This window comes from Lithobates pipiens, unplaced genomic scaffold (genome assembly GCF_037356315.1).
Source record: "Lithobates pipiens isolate NorthernLeopardFrog02 unplaced genomic scaffold, aLitPip1_a1.2 Scaffold_11, whole genome shotgun sequence".
Classification (NCBI taxonomy): Eukaryota; Metazoa; Chordata; class Amphibia; order Anura; family Ranidae; genus Lithobates; species Lithobates pipiens.
In genome coordinates, this window is record NW_027507696.1 from 5,263,562 (window position 1) to 5,285,021 (window position 21,460).

At 43.3% G+C, this 21,460-nt stretch overlaps 1 protein-coding gene across 2 annotated transcripts in view; it reads left to right on the forward strand.

Moving 5' to 3' along the window:
* Nucleotides 1–21,460, forward strand: part of NACC2 (NACC family member 2) — a 281,512-nt gene that overhangs the window by 186,086 nt on the left and 73,966 nt on the right. Inside the window, exon 3 of one of the 2 annotated variants that reach the window (XM_077468215.1) lies at nucleotides 14,110–14,198. The exons of the other annotated variant lie outside the window; for it this stretch is intronic. The gene's annotated coding sequence lies outside the window, so the exon portion shown is untranslated. The remainder of the gene's footprint in view (nucleotides 1–14,109; nucleotides 14,199–21,460) is intronic. 2 annotated transcript variants of the gene reach the window in all.

The window sequence follows — 21,460 nt, forward strand, 5'->3', positions numbered from 1 at the left end:
ACCATTGCGGTCATGTGTTCCTGCAGCTCCGGCTCTCTTATGTCAGTGAACGACTGCTGCAGGGGAAGAGGTGGGAGCGCCTACATCGCTTAGGCCATGAAACCTTATGGGTGACATCACAGTTTCTGAAATTCACAGCCTTTCTCAAGCGCTCGCTTACTCAAGGGAGTTGGAGCTGCAGGACCATGTGTTTGGCTGGAAAAAAAGGGAAAGTATACAAATCTTTTTGTAGCGGTACCCCCGTAGGGGCCGCTGAGTATTGTGGTCAGTCCGTCACCCAGCCAGCCACACGCTTTTTCACTCCTCAGAGACGAGAAAGCAGTCCTTGCATTTTGTTGTTGTTTTATTGAGGGATATTAAACTTGGATAGGGATGGCGACTTATGAGATGCCCAAGTGATCAGAACATTGCAGTTTGGGACTTTATATACGGTACATCTGGTATATACATCACTCCATATCTCCTCCTGTACATCACTTCCTCTCTTTTGAGTATCACTCCATACTACTCCTGCACATTGCTTCCTCTCATTCCTCCTCCAGACTAGCTAGCACTATAGGCCTGACACTGGCTCAACCAAGCCCAAAGTAAAGGCACTTTACAGGCAGGGACCCCTATGCACCCCTATGGAGTAGCAAATAGAAAAGTTAATATAGGTGAAAGGAGGAGGACGAGTCGAATGGAAATAGCCGGACACTGAGGGACTACATGCACTTAACCCCTTTGGGGTACAAGGATCTGGTGAGTGGGGACCCAAGTGGGTGAGCACGGAAGTCACTGGATTACCTTGATCAAGCACTAAAGTCACCTTTAACCTGACTCATTATTTTGTGATCCACTTCATAGTTCCCGAGAACTTATACATATTGACTGTGCACATTATTTATATTATTGTTTGTGGTACATATATAAAAATAGTTTGTTTTTTGCACATTTTTGTGCATTTTGCACTTTATGAACTTGGGAGAATTGTTTTTGCACTAATTTTGGACTTTACTGATATATGGACTAATGATGGATGCTGCTCCCCTTCTCTCTCATATGGAGATATATAGTGTGGAATATTTGGGTGATAGAAGAGGAGTATCTTGATTGAGTATTTCACACTTATATATATGGTCTGATTTTATATATAATTTTTTCCTTTTTGATATATATATTTATAGTTATTTTTATATCCTTTTTTTAAATTTATTTTTCATTTGTTCAATTCATCTCGATATTCTGTAAGTGCCTTATATAACAGTATTGGGAGTGTGTATGTATAGGACGTTGTTTGGGGGTTCTATGTAATTTTCTAGCAAAAAAATTATGAATTTTACATGTAAGAGAGAAATGTCAGAATTGGCCTGGGCGCGAAGTGGTTCATGAAAAATGGATTACAGGGCCAATAAGTAGTAAATGTGTGTGTGTGTTTTTTTAGGGATAATGAGGGTATTGTTTGGCATCATCTTAAGCACAGTATTTTCTATCAATCTAAAAAAAAAAAAAAAATGACACACTAAGATGCTGCATGTAGCATTTTGTTTTTAAACCACCTCCATTCTTTTGATAACTTGCCATCGACTGAAGGTCCATGCACACTCGGCTTAAACACAATGTTGCTTCTACAAGAGTTTAGCTTTTTGCCTGTAGAAGCAGCACATTATGACGTTTAGAGGCAAAAAAAAAAAACAGTTTTTAAGAAGAGGACCAGAAAAAAAAAGACAACGCTAAACGCTCCTAAACACCTGTACAAATACACTCTATATCAACGTTTTTTTTTTTTTTTCTGCCTGGCGTTTTTTTAAACCCAGTGTGCTTAGTCCCTGAATTGCCACAAATGTAACAATGAAATGCAATATTGCTTATCTATGCATGCCATGTGTTTGAAAGCCCCTGTGTGATCTCAACCTTAAGCTGTAGCTATGCCCTGTATTTTCAGTACACATTGTTTAATTCTTGCGCAATTTGTTTCAAATTTTTGTAGGCCTGAAACAACTAATCGATTAATCGACAACTAATCGATTATGAAATTAATCGATTCCTATTTTCATAATCGATTAATCGGCCAGTAATAAAATGGGGTTAAAGTTAATGAGTCTGATGTTATTTACCAGATTGACCATTTAATAGTATATCTCTCCTCTAATAATATATACAGTATATCTCTTCTCTAATAGTATATACAGTATATATCTCCTCTAATGGTAAACACAGTATATCTCTTTTAATAGTTTATACAGTATATCCTCTCCTACTAGTATATACAGTATATCTCTCCTCTTATAATATATACAGTATATCTCTTCTAATAGTATATCTCTCCTCTAATGGTATATACAGTATATAGCCTCTAATAGTATATCTCTAATAGTATATACAATATATATCTTCTAATAGTATATACAGCATATCTCTCCTCTAATAGTATATACAGTACTGTATATCTTCAATACTATATACAGTATATCTCCTCTAATAGTATAGACGGTATATATCTCCTCTAATATATACAGTATATCTCTTCTGTCTGTTTTTCTCAGAGTAGATTTAATATTTTGCTCCCTAACCATATAGTTGGTTATTTATCTATTTATTTACCACTACATATAGAGATATTTAAGAATAAATTGCCTTTTTTTTTTAAACTTTACATATTGACTAAATTATACACCACACTTTTTTCTAAGGTTATTAACTGATTAATCGATTAATCGAAATGATAATCGGCCAACTAATCGATTATGAAAATAATCGTTAGTTGCGGCCCTAAATTTTTGGTTATTCAGAAATTTCATGTATCTGAATCTCCGCATGAAATAGTAACACATTTACGTTAAATGTATTTTGTTTATTCATTTTCTAACGAATTACAAATTTTTGGAACGATTTGAATTTTGCTTGAAGAATAGCTGCTTGTTAAAGTGGAAGTAAACCCATCGATTTAAACAGTTAAAAAAAAAGGCATGCTGGGAATGCTAACTGCACATTGGCTGTGCTCTCAGCCAAACTATCAAACCATCCAATGGCTGGTGTCATAACGAATCACATGTGCAGCACCATAGCAGTTGAAGATTAAACACAGGCAAAGATGGCAGCTTCCTTGGCTGAAAACGATAGGGGAGTTTACTTCCACTTTAAGGAGCAGGCCGGGAAGCCGGCCGCCGCATCCTTAACGACTGACTCATCAGCTGTCAGCGGGCTTCCCTACTGACAGTTGAAATGTAAACAATAGAATGTCGACAATAGATAATTTAAAAAAAAAACACAGTGGGGTCCCCCTCCCCCGCCAACATTTTAAGAAAAACCGTTGTGAGGCCCTCATGTTGATTGGGACAAGGGCCTCTTCCCCCACAACCCAGGGGGCCACCCAGCCTTTTGCAAACCCTGTACAGGACGTCTGTAGTGTGTGAGGAAGAAGCAGTACAAGGAGCCAATAATGTTCATGTGCTGGCAAAAAGCATTCTGATAGGAGGAGAGGGCAGAGTGACAGATGAGTAGATCTCAGAAGGAAGGACTTTCACTGAGTCAACTAGTATTGTGTGGTGGTCCCTTCCCTATGTTAGAGTCAAAAAAGAAAATCCCCCTTGCATGGGACTTTAATGGACCACCGACAACATCAAAGTACAGCTGAAACATAGATTTATTTATAATATACAAAGTAATAAAAAGAGACACGTAGACATTCAATGACTCTAGTAAAATATACAACCAAAAATTGTTACAACAAAACAACATCTATACCAGTGATGGCGAACCTTGGCACCCCAGATGTTTTTTAACTACATTTCCCATGATGCTCGTGCACTCTGCAGTGTAGTGGAGCATCATGGGAAATGTAGTTCCAAAACATCTGGGGTGCCAAGGTTCGCCATCACTGATCTATACACATGCAATTTTTACTCTCATAGATATCCCACACCCGACGCGTTTCCAGTTGCTGTTGTTACAGAACCTTCATCAGGGGTAGAGAGCAGGAACTGGTAGTATAGTAGTACTTCTATGGCAGAAAAACACAAAAGAGAGATATCAAAAAAAAAAAAGGTGGTTGAATGTCTACGTGTCTCTTTTTATTACTTTGTATATTATAAATAAATGTATAAGTTTTAGCTGTACTGTGATGTTGTCGGTGGTCCATTAAAGTCCCATCCAAGGGGGATTTTCTTTTTTTTTCTTTTTCGATGCGTAGATCTCTGTGCTGCTTCTTGTTTCACTGTCCAGTCACAGAATGGGAGCAGGACCTGGGCTCAGGCCAATATGACTGAGGGCATCTAGCGGCCGAAACAAAATATCTGGATAGTTTGTTATTTTCACTTGTAATGGGCTATTCGTTTTTATTTTATGGTTTTTGGTTGAAGTCCTGCTTTAAACTTCCGACCACTGCCAACTTACTGCAGTATTAGTTAAGGATGAAAGATTGAGCACTTACATCATCCATTGGGTAGAGTTCTACATTCTGTTTCTCAACATTTAGCCTAGAAGAAGCACCATCCAAATGTTGCTCCTGCGCCTGAAGCTCCAAGTGGATCTCTGGTCTCAATTTCATTTCCACTGCTCTCCTAGGGTGAATCTGTTGCCTACAGTGGCAAAAACCCTCATCAACACCAGCTATGCAGGATATTACTTGGCACCATGCCTAACATTGGGCCTACTTGCTGGCCTCCACGCAATGCAACATGTTTTCTCAAAGACACATGGTTGATAGTCCAGCTGCTACAGGGGACTTCAGCCCATATACCCCTGATGATTCTGGGGTGTTTTTATGATCTCTCCAGATGGAACTGATGTCTGTAATCTGGAAACTGGGACTCCTCTTTGGTAAATCTGAACTCCAGGAATATATGCTCATAAAAGAATCCCTGTGGGCCAGCTTGGTTTAATCTAGTGCTCCATATGCTTTGGCTGTTGGAGATGCCGCAATGCACTGTGGTAGCATTAGCTACATAGATTAAGCTGTGTTATCTTCCAGAGACACAAGTGACTTTGCTTTGCTGCCAAAAACATGAGCCTTGGGGTACCTACCCCGCCACCTTTTAGTCACCTTGTAATTTTGTCAATCAATACTAGGTGGCCTCTGATTGGCCAAGATGGCGATCAGGACATCATCTGCTCCTCCTCTCCACCTCAGCCAATCAGAGCCTGCCTAGTATTCACTGAGAAAAATATAAGGTGGTTCTTGAGTGGCGAAGGGATGGGGGAGCACTGATGCTCTTTTGTTTCTGGCAGCCAAGGGAAGTCCATCCTGTCTCTTCAGAAGATGATCTGGCTTACTGCATGTAGCCAGTGCTAGTAGAGTGCATTGTGGCATGCCTAGTATCCAGTCTGCTATAGCAGGTGAAACATCGGATTGAACCAAGCTGAGCCCCAGTGAGTCTATTATGTGTCTATTTTCCTGGAGTTTGGTTTTACAGTAGGTTAATGTTCAGCTCCACTGGATGAGGCCAAGGCCTCCCCCAAATCCACTAGAGACTTCCTAGCTGTTTGTGCCAAGTTGCTGGGTCATTCTGTCCACAAGGGTTCTAAGCACGATATGCCACCATCCCCGACAGTTGACTCAACATACAAGGGGTTGTTTCAAACCTTATTGATATAGTGCTTATTACCGTACATTTGGAGGACCAGCCTGCTGTCATAGGCCCTAGGGTATTTTAGAGCTCTTGTAGCTGCAGATACCTTTCAGACTGGAAACACCTTGAAAGGTCCTGAGTCCCACCCAGTCCATGAGACTATGCCAGAGCATTTCACTCTATTCACTTATAGGTGGCCTGTGTCCATTGTGGATGACCCAGTGATCCACTATAACAGACGTACTACCAGAAGGTGGACTTAACTGATAGGAGTTTAATCCATTCTGACATCCTAACTACGACTCTACCTGCCTGGAGTTTGCATGTTCTCCCTGTGCCTGCGTGGGTTTCCTCTAGACATGTGCAAAAGGAAAAAATTTGTTTAGTTTCGTTTCGTTTTAATTCGTTAATTCATTAATTTCGTTTAGTTATATTCGTTAACTTCCTTAAATTCGTTTTCGGATTTCGTTTAGTTTTCTACCGAATTCGAAAAATCGGCCACATTCGAAAATATTTCAACGAAATTCGAAAATATTTCTACCGGATTCAAAATGATTTCAACATGATTCGACATTATTTCAACCGCATTCGAAAATATTTTGTGACCCGACTTTAGGGCCATGTATCTCGGGGTCACTTGGTGCTAGAAACTTCAAATTTGGATATGTTGTAGAGCTAGTATTATTGTGTTTGCATACCAAATTTGGGGTTTCTAGCTATAAGTGACACCGAGATATTTGGCCCCAAAATCGGGTCGCAAAATTTCATTCTCTGCTCTATTAACTAATAACATTTTGCGACCCGATTTTGGGGCCACATATCTGGGGGTCACTTATAGCTAGAAACCCCAAATTTGGTATGCAAACACAATAATACTAGCACTACAACATATCCAAATTTGAAGTGTCTAGCACCAAGTGACCCCGACATACATGGCCCTAAAGTCGGGTCACAAAATATTTTCGAATGCGGTTGAAATAATGTCGAATCATGTTGAAATAATTTCGAATCATGTCGAATTCATTCGTTATATTTCTTTCGTATTCGTTGTAATTTGTTATTTTTTTATTCGGACATTCGGATGCATCCGACTGTCCAAAAGATGCAAAATTCGGCCGAATTTCGATTTGTTACGAAACGAATTGCACAAGCCTAGTTTCCTCCAGGTACTCCGGTTTACTCCCACAAACCAAAGACATGCTGGTAGGTTAATTGGCTTCAGTACAAAATTGGCCCCTAGTATATGAATGGGGATCATGGATTGTGGGCTCCTTGAGGGTAGGGACCAATGTGAGTGTGTAATGTACAAGGATAGGGATTGTAGACACTCAGGTTGAACTGGATGGACTGGTGTCTTTATTCAACCTTACTAACTATGAAACTATGACATTGAAACTGGGATTTAAAGAGGGAATTCAACTTTCTAAGTAATAATGCCTCCACTGCTGGAGTAGGTCTCCCTGTTATGGAGCAGTTGAAACATATGTTCGGAGTTTTGTGCTTTAGTTGTGACAATATGTCTCTGAACTTGTGTCCTGCAGAACGTAGATCCAAAAGTTGGAAATCTGCTAACGCCTCTAGAAAGCCTTTGGCGTGAATGTTCACCCCTACTTCTACAAGTGGGGCTGTTTGCACAAGCAGACGTGTCCCCGGGTATTGGACCTTCTTGGCTTGTGGATGCTCCTGATACTCCCTATAGCGTAAACGCTAATTACTTGAAGCAGGCATCTATTTCAGCTGCCCTGTGGCATGTTTCCTGTGTTACTGTTCATACCCTGTTTCCCCTAAAATAAGACCTAGTGTGATTGTCGGTGATAGCTGCAATAAAAGCCCTACCCCCCAAATAAGCCCTAGTTAAAGTCCTTGTAGGTCTTCTTTTCAGGGTAGGGCTTATTTTTGAGGAAACAGAGTAGGGCTTATTTGGGTGGTAGGGCTTATATTGCAGCCAACACCGACAATCACGCTAGGTCTTATTTTAGGGGAAACAGGGTAGCTGTGGCTTTATTCAAATTAACTCGGGTTGCCTGTTCCCAACTTAGTAGGAACTTGCGCTTGAGAGTTATTACAAGGGCATTCCATCTCCTCATGGAACTTCTGTATCCTTGCATAATGCTCATCAGTATTCCCCCCCCCCCCAGAGGGACCTTCTGAGTTGCAGATTCCATTGGAGCCAATTTCGCTTGCACATTTTTGTAAAAAATGTTTCTGTTCATTTTTGTTCATTTTTTTTTCTGTGACTTTAAAGTAGTTGTAAACCCTTACAAGCCACTTTGACCTACAGATAAGCCTATATTAAGGCCTCATGCACACGAGACGCAGTTAAACGCGCGTTCAGATGCAGTTGGACAGTTTTTTCAACTGCACCTGAACTCATTCAATGTTATCCTATGTGTCCATGCACACAGTCTCGTTTTTTTGCGTTTATATGCAGTTGCGTTTAATCACGTTTTTCCAGAAGCAAAAAAATGCGTTCAGAGACAAAAATTTCTGCGTTTCAGACGCAAAACGGGGCTAAACGCGGCTAAACGCGGCTGAACGCGGCAACCGCGTTTAGCCGCGTTTGCGTTTATATGCGTTTTTAAAGGTGACCTTTTTTTTTACATTAAAAATCTCAAAAATGATTGCAAATGATGAAAAACCATTAGAAAAATATTTTAAACAATTGCAATTGCAAGTGGACAATCCACAACTTGTGGCAAGTGACGTGGCAAGTGGACAATCCACAACTTGTGGCAAGTGACATGGCAGGTGGCAAGTGATGTGGCAAGTGGACAATCCACAACTTGTGGCAAGTGACGTGGCAGGTGAAGTGGCAAGTGACGTGGAAAGTGGACAATAGACAACTTGTGGCAGGTGACGTGGCAAGTGACCTGGCAGGTGACGCGGCAAGTGACTTGGCAGGTGACGTGGCAAGTGGAAAATCAACAACTTGTGGCAGGTGACTGGCATGTGACGTGGCAAGTGGACAATCCATAACTTGTGGCAGGTGACGTGGCAAGTGACGTGGCAAGTGGACAATCCACTTGTGGCAGGTGACGTGGCAGGGGACGTGGCAAGGGACGTGGCAAGTGGACGATCCACAACTTGTGGCAGGTGATGTGGCTGGTGACGTGGCAAGTGGACAATCCACATCTTGTGTCAGGTGACGTGGCAGGTGACGTGGAAAGTGGTGTGGCAAGTGGACAATCCACAACTTGTGGCAGGTGATGTGGCTGGTGACGTGGTAAGTGGACAATCCACAACTTGTGGCAGATGGCATGGCAGGTGACGTGGAAAGTGGACAATCCACATCTTGTGGCAAGTGACGTGGCAAGTGGACAATCCACAACTTGTGGCAGGTTATGTGGCAAGTGATGTGGCAGGTGATGTGACAAGTGGACAATCCACATCTTGTGGCAAGTGACGTGGCAGGTGATGTGGCAAGTGGACAATCCACAACTTGTGGCAGGTGACGTGGCAGGTGATGTGGCAAGTGACGTGGCAGCTGACGTGGCAAGTGGACAATCCAAAACTTGTGGCAGGTGACGTGGCAAGTGACGTGGCAGGTGACGTGGCAAGTGATGTGGCAAGTGGACAATCCACAGCTTGTGGCAAGTGACGTGGCAAGTGGACAATCCACAACTTGTGGCAGGTGATGTGGCAGGTGACGTGGCAAGTGAACAATCCACAACTTGTGGCAGGTGACGTGGCAAGTGACGTGACAGGTGAAGTGGCAAGTGACGCGGCAAGTAGACAATCCACAACTTGTGGCAGGTGATGTGGCAAGTGACGTGGCAGGTGATGTGGCAAGTCACGTGGCAAGTGGACAATCCACAACTTGTGGCAGGTGATGTGGCTGGTGACGTGTCAAGTGGACAATCCACAGCTTGTGGCAGGTGGCATGGCAGATGACGTGGAAAGTGGACAATCCACATCTCGTGGCAAGTGACGTGGCAGCTGACGTGGCAAGTGACATGGCAAGTGGACAATCCAAAACTTGTGGCAGGTGACGTGGCAAGTGACGTGGCAGGTGACGTGGCAAGTGACGTGGCAAGTGGACAATCCACAACTTGTGGCAGGTGACGTGGCAGGTGACGTGGCAAGTGAACAATCCACAACTTGTGGCAGGTGATGTGGCAAGTGACGTGGCAGGTGATGTGGCAAGTGACGCGGCAAGTAGACAATCCACAACTTGTGGCAGGTGATGTGGCTGGTGACGTGGCAAGTGGACAATCCACAGCTTGTGGCAGGTGGCATGGCAGATGACGTGGAAAGTGGACAATCCACATCTCGTGGCAGGTGATGTGGCAAGTGACGTGGCAAGTGGACAATCCACAATTTGTGGCAGGTGACGTGGCAGGTGATGTGGCAAGTGGACAATCCCCAACTTGTGGCAAGTGACGTGGCAAGTGGACAATCCACAACTTGTGGCAGGTGCCGTGGCAAGTGACACGGCAAATGCAAGTGTACAACTGCTCTCTATGCTGCTGCTGCTCACTCTGATCAAAATAGCAGAAATAGTTAAAAAAAATGCTTTGAGAGCTTGGGGAGGGTCTACATGATGTTATCTTTATAAACGCGTCTAAACGCAAACGCGTCTAAACGCGTCTAAACGCGTCTAAACGCGACATGCAAACGCGGCAAAACGCGCGTTTCTAAACGCGCGTTTCAGCTTTTTTTTGACAGAGGTTTCATCTGCGTCTCGTGTGCATGAGGCCTAAGACTGTAGGTCCAAGAAATATCTCCTAAACCTATACGGTTTAGGAGATATTTACAAAAAGACAGGCACCGCTGTCTACGGCAGATCACGGCGATATGCCGCTCGTGTCGGCTCCCGTGCGCATGCACGGGAGTGACGTCATCGCGCCCCCCGGCGAATCACAGCGCCGGAGCAGCGAGTCACTCCGGGATACATGGCAGCGGTGAAGATGAAGACGGAGGACCACTTCGGGGGCTTCGTTCTCGGGTAAGTTATTCATAATGAGCTAGTATGCTATGCATACTAGCTCATTATGCCTTTGCCTTGCAGGTTTGCATTAAAAAAAAAATAGCCTTTACTTCCTCTTTAAAAGAGTATGTTACAAGTTACACTGTGACAGCGGGTGGGAGATCCTCTGCCCGCACCCACTGTCACTTTTTGAAAACTGGAATCTGTGAATGAGAGAACTACAAGTCTCATCGCTGCAGACAGTTTGTAGTTTCCAATGAACTGCAAGGGCACTGTTCAGCACGCTCATAGTTCATTTACAAGCCCTGAAACTGATAGCTCGTACAGAGGTACAGGCTGAGAGCTATAGGACTGGTTTGCAGGAGCCTGACATTGCACCCCTGATCCAATGATCACAGGTACAATGCTTTGCAGGCTTCTGCAAAAATATTTGCATTTATTATTATTTTTTCCCCCAAAAGGTTAACTAAGCCTTTAAATGACAACATGTGTATCTGTGTTTTAATGTAACGCCTAGCCTCACACGTGACTATAACGTGCTCCCCCTATGCTTAGCAATCTGTCAAGCTGGTACGCATTTTGTACTTTTTCAAGATAATCTTCACCTCGTAAAGTGTTTCTTTGTGTGGATTCCAGATGATTGAGGATTATGTATTAAGCCGTGATTGAGAATCTAGCATTGGTATTTGTTTAGCCACATTGTTTACCAACTGCCATCACAAAATGACAGTATTATGTTCTGCTCCTAAGGCGAGTGCTGGGGGTAAAACAACCTATAGCAAAAATTAGGTGGGGGGGGGGGGGGGTTGTTTAACCAAAGGATTATCACTTGGATTTTCTGAATTTAGAGGCACAGACTCTTTCGGATGGTACGGAGAAAGGTTTGAATGTTTGTTAGAATTTTATTGCTGTTGCCATGGCATCTTAATAACAGGAAGTGAAAGGAAATCTCTCAAAGGAGACTAAGCCCTTGTACACACGGTCGGACATTCTGACGGAAAATGTCCGATCGGACCGCGTTGTCGGATAATCCGACCGTGTGTGGGCTCCATCGGACTGTTTTCTGCTGTAAACATGTATCCACATTAGGGTTGCCACCTTTTCTTCAAGCCAAACCCGAACACTTTATGGGCATTCTTCTTTTTTTTTTTTTGTAGAATAAACTATACATATATTTTGCTATTAAATAACATTTCTAATCATATGAAGTTACATCAGAGTCCACAGAGTTCCCCCTTTTATATCTGAACTTGTAGAGTTTCCTTTCACTGTAAGGGGGGACTCTGCAGACTCTGATGTAAGGGATAACTCTGGGGAATCTGACATAAGGGATCCTCTGGGAACCCTGATTTAAGGGGGGACACTGAGAACTCTGATGTATGAAGCAGACTCTGATTGAAGGGGGAACACTGTGGCCTCAGGTGTAAAAGGGAGCTCTGATATAAGGGGTGCTCTGAGAACCCCGATTTACCTTAGTGTACCCACTCAGAGGCAGGAGATAGAAGGAGGAGACTTCAGTCACAGACGGGGATGGATGGGGAGCTCACTCACCCCTTGGCAGTCAGCACCTGTCATCCAGGTGTATCTGAGGCTGCTGAACTTCAAATTTCTGGGCTATAAAACTTTCCGACAACATGGTCCGATCGGACTTTGCCCGATTGTGTGTAGAGAATTCCGATCGGACAAAGTGCCACGCATGTTCAGATCAAATTCCTAGACCAAAGCTATTGGCTACTAGCCTGAACGACGTAGTACTGTCGTAACGAAATAACGTCCTCACATTCCGTACGATCGGATTTTCCTACAACTTTGACCGTGTGTATGCAACACCAGTTTCGGACAAAATCCGTCGGACAAAATCAGACGGATTTTGTTGTCGGAATGTCCGACCCGTGTGTACAAGGGATAAAAACTGGGCAGAGGTTTTAGTCATTCTGGCCTTACGCCTATGAGAGGGGTCAGAAGAGAATGGTCAGGCTGGTTTAGTCTGACAGCCCACAACTCCTTCAAAAAAGCGCTGCTTACCGCAGTTCTGTGCAGAACACCAGACACCAGATCACCAAAACTAAGCTGAAAATCGTTGCCTTGTCTATTGTGTCTCAATGTCTTCGCAGCGAGAATTCACAGATCCATCCTGTTTGCAGTCGGTAGGGGTGTACCAGTGTCAGGAATATTTTTTTTCTTTCTCGGTAGGTTTTGCATGTCTATACAAGTCTATGGGAATGCAAAACCCACTTGAAGCAGGTTAAATGCACCTGTCGGAACTCTGAATGATCTCGGAATCGTCTCAAACTGATTCCATTGACGTACGCGCAAAGTCCATCAACGCAGACCATTGAATTGGAGGAGGGACTTAATAGCGCTAAAGTTTGTGTAGGAGGTGGAGGTTAATATCACAATTTCAAATGACAGTACCTTAAAACCTTGAGGTTGGCTTCTTTATGGACTTTCACAGGCAACCCAGTCCATGCACTGTAGGTGGCTGGTAAGCGTGATCTCTTAAGAAAAATGGGTGAACTGTCTTTTGAAACTTGGCAATAATGGAAGTTCAATTGTCTTGAAGTGTTGCCAGTGACACAATTGCCTGTTTTTAAAAAAAGCAATATGCCGCAGAATCGAGCAAGGTCTGCATCAAAGAATAGAGGTACACTTGAAATGCAAACACTAACAGGGGGGGTGGTAAAAAAAAAAAAATATAGTAAGGAGAACAGAAGAAAATCTGTGGGGAAAATCAAACGGCATTGTTGACCCTGAATAGTGGGGTGTCACATAAGTGTCTTGGCAGTTCCCAGGCACGGCTGTAGTTTTGTCCTGCAAAACACTACCAAGGGGTGCCAGCTCTCTGGTATGGCAGCCAGACCCTCCCTGCTCCCCTGTGCCTGCCGCCCTGCAGCAAAGGGGCAGCCAGATCCTAATAGAAACTCCCACTCCTAAAACTGGAGAGAGAGAGAGAATAGAAAGGGGGGAGATAGCAGCACTGTACAGTAAAATTCCTGGCACCCTTCCAGCTTTTGCAACCATGCCCGCTGCTCATTCGCAGCTCCCCTCCCAGCCGCAGGAGTTAAACACCATCTCTGCCAACCTTGCAGACTGTTTGGAATAGTTGAAATGCTTTGACACTCCGGACTGGATGGCAGGAGAGGCAGTTTACAGTGTCATTCATATGCAAAACTGCACCATAAATCCTCAGCCCTGTCTGTGTTGCTGTGGCACCACTAAGCACCCCATCAGCATACAGTACAGTAGAAAAAAAAAAAAAAACTCCTGCCATCTTTGTTTGCATTGCAGTGACTCATCAAAAGTCTGCCTTGTACCAACACTGAGAGCATTCTTCTGGCACTGAGCGTCCTCGGTTTTCTTTTTTTTTTTCTCTTCTGAAAGCTGAGGCTCTGGGCTGGCATGTTCTTCAGGTCTCTAATCAAAGGGTGCTATTCATTGCGCAGAGAGCCTCTGAATGCTAATCTGCATCCGGCCACAGTCATTGACATGCTATGCACTGCTGTGTTGGACATTTTGACTTGCTAAAAACCTTGAGATCCAAAAAAAAACAAAAAAAAAACAGAGGCTTTTTTTTTTTCTCGGATGCTGATGTATATATTTTTTTCTCTCTTTTCCTCCCTCGACGCTTCCTAGTGAGCCGGAGAAAACAAAAGTGGGACGCACCGTCTTCTCTTCTCCCGACCGATGTCTGGATACTTGGGACCACTCTGGTGATTTTAAAGGTAGGTGCAGAGCTGTCGGGGCAAGTTTTTTTTTTTTTTTTTTTTTTTGCGATGCTGCGAAGGTTTTCCATGGAGTCGTTTAAAGCCTTTGCGTTGGTGTGTGACGGGTTTGCAGACATTAGAAGTGGGACATCCAGCCCTCCTCCCCTATCGCATGTCTGTCTGTGTCTCTCTATTCTCTGTCTGCTTATCAACATGGGGGGGGACACAATAGTTTGACTCGTTCCTTCCTCGGACCAGCGATTTTTCACAGCGATTACTAAATCCCAGACCTAGGCTTTTGTATGGGCTTTAAAAGGGAAGGCAGCTTTAGTAATTATATCCCGGGGTTAGGAAGGTAATAGCGGCGACCTGTTCAGTAGGGTTACTACTGTCATGCATATGTTTTGTAAATGATCCATTTTTTTTTTTGGCCATGTGTCGGTGAGATTTGGGAAGTGTTCTCTTCCGCTTTAATGCAGCAAAACGACAAATGTTATTACAGCACAAGTGTCTGTGTATTGTCCTGACATACCCTGCCGGGAGGTAATTGGATGCAATACTCTAAACACGGACTGAGGATAGTGACACATATTACGGAGGATAGCGACACATATTACGGGGGATAGCGACACGCATTACGGGGGATAGCGACACGCATTACGGGGGATAGCGACACGCATTACGGGGGATAGCGACACGCATTACGGGGGATAGCGACACGCATTACGGGGGATAGCGACACGCATTACGGGGGATAGCGACACGCATTACGGGGGATAGCGACACACATTACGGGGGATAGCGACACACATTACGGGGGATAGCGACACACATTACGGGGGATAGCGACACACATTACGGGGGATAGCGACACACATTACGGGGGGATAGCGACACATATTACGGAGGATAGCGACACATATTACGGGGGATAGCGACACACATTACGGGGGATAGCGACACACATTATGGGGGGATAGCGACACACATTACGGAAGATAGCGACACACATTACGGAGGATAGCGACACATATTACGGGGGATAGCGACACATATTACGGAGGATAGCGACACATATTACGGAGGATAGCGACACATATTACGGGGGATAGCGACACATATTACGGGGGATAGCGACACATATTACGGAGGATAGCGACACATATTACGGAGGATAGCGACACATATTACGGAGGATAGCGACACATATTACGGGGGATAGCGACACATATTACGGAGGATAGCGACACATATTACAGAGGATAGCGACACATATTACAGAGGATAGCGACACATATTACGGGGGATAGCGACACATATTACGGGGGATAGCGACACACATTACGGGGGATAGCGACACACATTATGGGGGGATAGCGACACACATTACGGAAGATAGCGACACACATTACGGAGGATAGCGACACATATTACGGGGGATAGCGACACATATTACGGAGGATAGCGACACATATTACGGAGGATAGCGACACATATTACGGGGGATAGCGACACATATTACGGAGGATAGCGACACATATTACGGAGGATAGCGACACATATTACGGGGGATAGCGACACATATTACGGGGGATAGCGACACATATTACGGAGGATAGCGACACATATTACGGAGGATAGCGACACATATTACGGAGGATAGCGACACATATTACGGGGGATAGCGACACATATTACGGAGGATAGCGACACATATTACAGAGGATAGCGACACATATTACAGAGGATAGCGACACATATTACGGGGGATAGCGACACATATTACGGGGGATAGCGACACATATTACGGGGGATAGCGACACATATTACGGAGGATAGCGACACATATTACGGAGGATAGCGACACATATTACGGGGGATAGCGACACACATTACGGAGGATAGCGACACATATTACGGGGGATAGCGACACATATTACGGAGGATAGCGACACATATTACGGAGGATAGCGACACATATTACGGAGGATAGCGACACATATTACGGAGGATAGCGACACATATTACGGAGGATAGCGACACATATTACGGAGGATAGCGACACATATTAAAGGTTTTTTTTAGAGCTCACTGCATCGTCTTAGATCCCAGACACAGAGGAAAAAGGGAGGAGGGGGGGGGGATGCATTAGAGGTTTCATGTCTGACTTGGGGAAAAAAAAAAAGAAAAGCATCCTCGCACTTTTCTCAACTCTCATTTTCAAAGCTTTCAGAGAGCAAAGATCATAGGAGTTTCCGAATAGAGGCACAGAGGTGCCCCCCCACCCTCTCCCCCACTACCCCCCCCTCCCTTCCCGAAGGGGTATTAAAAATTTAGAATTCTCAGTTCGCACTGCAGCATGTTCTATAGGCTGTAATGCCCATTCAGTTTATTCCCGTCGCCAGCACATGCCACACAAAAACGGGAGTGCGCTGACTTGGCGCCTTGTTTGCCTCGGATGTCATCGCAAACCAGCCACCAGCTTCGCCTTTGGATAATCGGTAAGCCCCCCCCCCCCATCCCCTTAAAGAAAATCCCAGCCGTGTAAGTATAACGACCTTGCGTTCAAAACGCAGCCTAGAGCAAGACCTGTGTTCCCCGTGACATCTCTATTGTCGCTGTCCTGCCAGCCATTTAACCCCTTCCCTGCCAGTGTTCAGTTCTCTGGCCGAAGCCTTGAGTGGGTTAACCTGTTCTGTGCCTCGAGGCAGCTCTCCATCCCTCCAGCCACCAATTTTATTGTTATTTTTCTTTTCTTTTTCTTTATTTTTTTTCCTTTTTTTGCTCGGCTGCGACTACGTCCGCTGGTCAATAAATCAAAAGTTTTTCTCACTAGGTGAATGTTTACAGGCATGCCAGAGAGAGCGGTAAAAGGTTTTATATCTTGTTTTAAGGTTGTAATTACATGCTAGAGAGATAAGATAACTTATTAAATATATTTTTTATTAGCCTTTTAGCATACGGGTGTCCTCTTGTTTGCAGGGTTTGGTCTATGTGTGTCTCACCAGGAATGTTTGGGGCAGCTGTGTCCGGAGACGATTTTCTTCTGGGAATGTCTGGTTCTGTTGTTGCGAATGAGAATCAATATCAGTTATGCTTTTTTTTTTAATGTTTTATTATTGCTCTAATGTCCTTTATAGCGCTAACATATTCTGCAGTGCTGTTCATAGAATGCTAAAACGGCCTCATCGGTCTCTGTGCCAGAGGAGCTTACACTCTAATGTCCCCAATAAAGTAACACGCTATTACTAAATTTACATTTATAAAGCTCTGACATAATCTGTGGTGTTGTACAGAGAACATTGGACCATTTACATCAGTCTCTGCACCATAGGAGCTTACACTCTAATGTCCCCACTACAGTCACATGCTAATATTAAACAACGATATAGCTCTGACATATTTTGAGTGCTGTACAGAGAACACACTGAAACCAGGTGTACAAGTTCTGCACCACAGGAGCTTACACTCTAATGTCCCACCACAGTCGCATGCTATTATTAAACAATGTTATAGCTCCGATATATTTTGAGTGCTGTACAGAGAACACACTGGACCAGATTCACAAGCTCTGCACCGTAGGAGCTTACACTCTAATGTCCCCACCAAAGTAACACACTATTACTAATTTTACATTTATAAAGCTCTGACATATTCTGCAGTGTTGTACAGAGAACATTGTACCATTTACATCAGTCTCTGCACCATAGGAGCTTACACTCTAATGTCCCCAGTACAGTCACATACTAATATTAAACAATGATATAGCTCCGATATATTTTGAGTGCTGTAGAGAGAATACACTGAAACCAGGTGTACAAATTCTGTACCACAGGAGCTTACAATCTAATGTCCCACCACAGTCGCATGCTATTATTAAACAATGATATAGCTCCAATATATTTTGAGTGCTGTACAGAGAACACACTGAACCAGATTCACAAGCTCTGCACCGTAGGAGCTTACACTCTAATGTCCCCACCAAAGTAACACACTATTACTAATTTTACATTTATAAAGCTCTGACATATTCTGCAGTGCTGTACAGAGAACATTGTACCATTTACATCAGTCTCTGCACCATAGAAGCTTACACTCTAATGTCCCCAGCACAGTCACATACTAATATTAAACAATGATATAGCTCCGATATATTTTGAGTGCTGTAGAGAGAATACACTAAATCGGGTGTACAAGTTCTGCACCATAGGAGCTTACACTCTAATGTCCCACCACAGTCATTATTATTATTATTATTATTGTACATTTTCTACTGTGCTGTGTAGAGTACAATAAACCATTAACTTCACTTTTTTGCACTAGAGGAGCTTACAACATATTAGTCTGCCAGTGGGTTTCTGCTTTGCGGGAGGAAAACCAGAGCAGCTGGAGGAAACTTCATGCAGATAAAGTCGTATTGGTATAGGAACCCAGATCCCAGTGTGTCATGCCAGTCACAAAGCCACAGCGCTTGCCCTTGGCATGGCTCTGCGGTGGAACATCCACTTCCTAAATATAATGGCCAACTCGCATTAAAAATAGAAAAAAAATGGCTGAACCATCAGTGACTTCTCCTGTCTGGTGAAATTGAGGTAGACCGAGAAAATAAGGTTAGAAACAATCTGTACCAGCTGTCTTGTTCCATTATCCCTGTACAGAATCTCAAAGTAATCCTTGTGCCCAATGGGACATGTTGGGATTTTGCGCTTTTTCCAGGGAAAACACAGACATGCAGGCAGCTTTGTCGGTGAAGCAATTGAATGAGCAGCGAGGATTGGTTGTTGCACTTCGCACATTGTCATTGATGGAATGTTGTGTCTGTGGGAGCATTCTGCAGACGGCTGGAAGAGCTGTCTAACCAGGACAGTGTAGTGATTGCTTATGTGGTTGGGGGGTCTTTGCTTGCAGCACTGGGGGGGTCCTGCGTTTGGCTCCCATCAAGGATAGTATGTGTGTGGAGTTTGCATTTTCTTCCCATGTTTGTTCAGGTTTCTTTCAGGTGGATCCTCTCCCTGCCACAATTCAAACCTGATAGATTAATTAACTTTATCTAAGTTGGCTTGTGTATATCAGGACATCTTTTTTTATAGCTCTGACTAATCTCCCCATATTCTAATGATAATTGTAGTAGGTATATTGGAGTGTAAGCTCCTCTGGTACAAAGACTGAAATGAATGGTTCAGTATTCTCTGTACAACAGTGCAGAATATGTCAAAGCTATAGACATTCATATAAATATTTGTTTGTGGCTGTGGAGGGACATTAGAGTGTAAGCTCCTCTGGTCAGAGACTGATGTGGCCGGTTTAATGATTTTTTTTTTGTACAACATTGCAGAATATGAAAGAACTATATAAATGTATAATAATCAGAACATATGATTGTGGAGGGACATTAAGAGTGTAAGCTCCTCTGGTCAGACTGATGTTGCTGGTTCAATGTTTTTTGTATAACACTGCAGATAATGAAAGAACTATATAAATGTATAATAGTCCTAATGTGACTGTGGTGGGACATTAGAGTGTAAGCTCCTCTGGTCAGAGACTGATACGATGTTTTTTGTATCACACTGCAGAATATGAAAGAACTACCCTATATAAATGTATAATAATCAGAACATATGATTGAGGAGGAACATTAGAGTGTAAGCTCCTCTGGTCAGAGACTGATAAAATGTTTTTTGTATCACACCGCAGAATATGAAAGAACTATATAAATGTATAATAATCAGAACATATGATTGTGGAGGGACATTAAGAGTGTAAGCTCCTCTGGTCAGAGACTGATCCAATGTTTTTTGTATAACACTGCAGAATTTGAAAGAGCTATATAAATGTACGATAGTCATAACGTGGTTGTGGTGGGACATTAGAGTGTAAGCTCCTCCGGTCAGAGACTGATCCAATGTTTTTTCTATAACACTGCAGAATATGAAAGAACTATATAAATGTATAATAATCACAACATATGATTGTGGAGGAACATTAGAGTGTAAGCTCCTCTGGTCAGAGACTGATCCAATGTTTTTTTTTTTTTTGTATAACACTGCAGAATTTGAAAGAGCTATATAAATGTATGATAGTCAGGGCTGGACTGGGACAAAAATTTGGCCCTGGACTTTATCCAGACCAGCCCACTTTAATTTTGTAAACAAACACAAAAACAGTATATAAAACTATACGCAATTGTGCAAATAAACATAAGTAGCATAACATAAGGAGTCCTCAGTAACCTCTTTTATTATTTCACTTATTCTCCTCTGTATTTTTCTCACATCACTGCGTGAAGTTGAGGGAAAGCCGCGCAGCCATTACACTGTCACTGAAATCGGCCCACTGAGCCATCGGCCCACCGGGAAACTCCCTGTAGTCCCGATGGCCAGTACATAACGTGGTTGTGGTGGGACATTAGAGTGTAAGCTTCCCTGGTCAGGGACTGATGTGACTGGCTTAGTGTGTTTTGTAGAATCCTACAGAATACAAAAGAACGATATAAAAGTATAATAATCATAACAGGTGACTGTAGTGGGGGCATTAGAGTGTAAGCTCCTCTGGTTAGAGACTGATGTGCCTGGTTTAGTATTCTTTGTACAGCACTGTGGAACATATCGGAGCTATACGAAAAGCAAAATGCTCTCTAGAATTAAAACCTTTACCAGTTTACCTTCCATGAAGCTGGTAATATTATTTCCATAGTTGCATATGTCACGGTCATTCTTCTAATACCCAGTTTGTTAGCAGGGTGGGCTTTACTTCAGGAACCAAAACCTCAAAAGTTAAAACCTGTCCTGATTTCTGCAAGTTGGCCGGAGCCTTCGTTATACTTTTTTTGACCACTTGAGAATTTCAGCACCTGCACCCGAGAGGTGAGAGGATTGCTTCAGATTTCCTTCCAGCCCCGGGGGGGGGGAGGGTTAGGAATAATTCGAGATTTCCCAGAAATTGCTGACGTACGGTACTCGCCGTGCAGTTGTCTGATCCTCTAATACTTTCTGCAGTGGAAAGATTGCCTACCTGGATTTTGTAGTTCAAGAAAAAAAAACAACAACAACTTTGTTTCAATGTTATTTGTCTGTCCAAAATGACCTGCTGGACAAGATCGCAGAGGGAACGAGCCTTTTCTCCGTGTCTTAGGAATCCCTCATGTGAAAATGATTGTTTGGAATCTTAGCTACAAAAAAACGGTCCGCTAACATTATTGTAAGTGTTTAGTAGCTCTTTTTAGGCCATATTCATATCTACGCTTTGCGTCAGCATGTGTTTTATATCGCATGTTACCACAA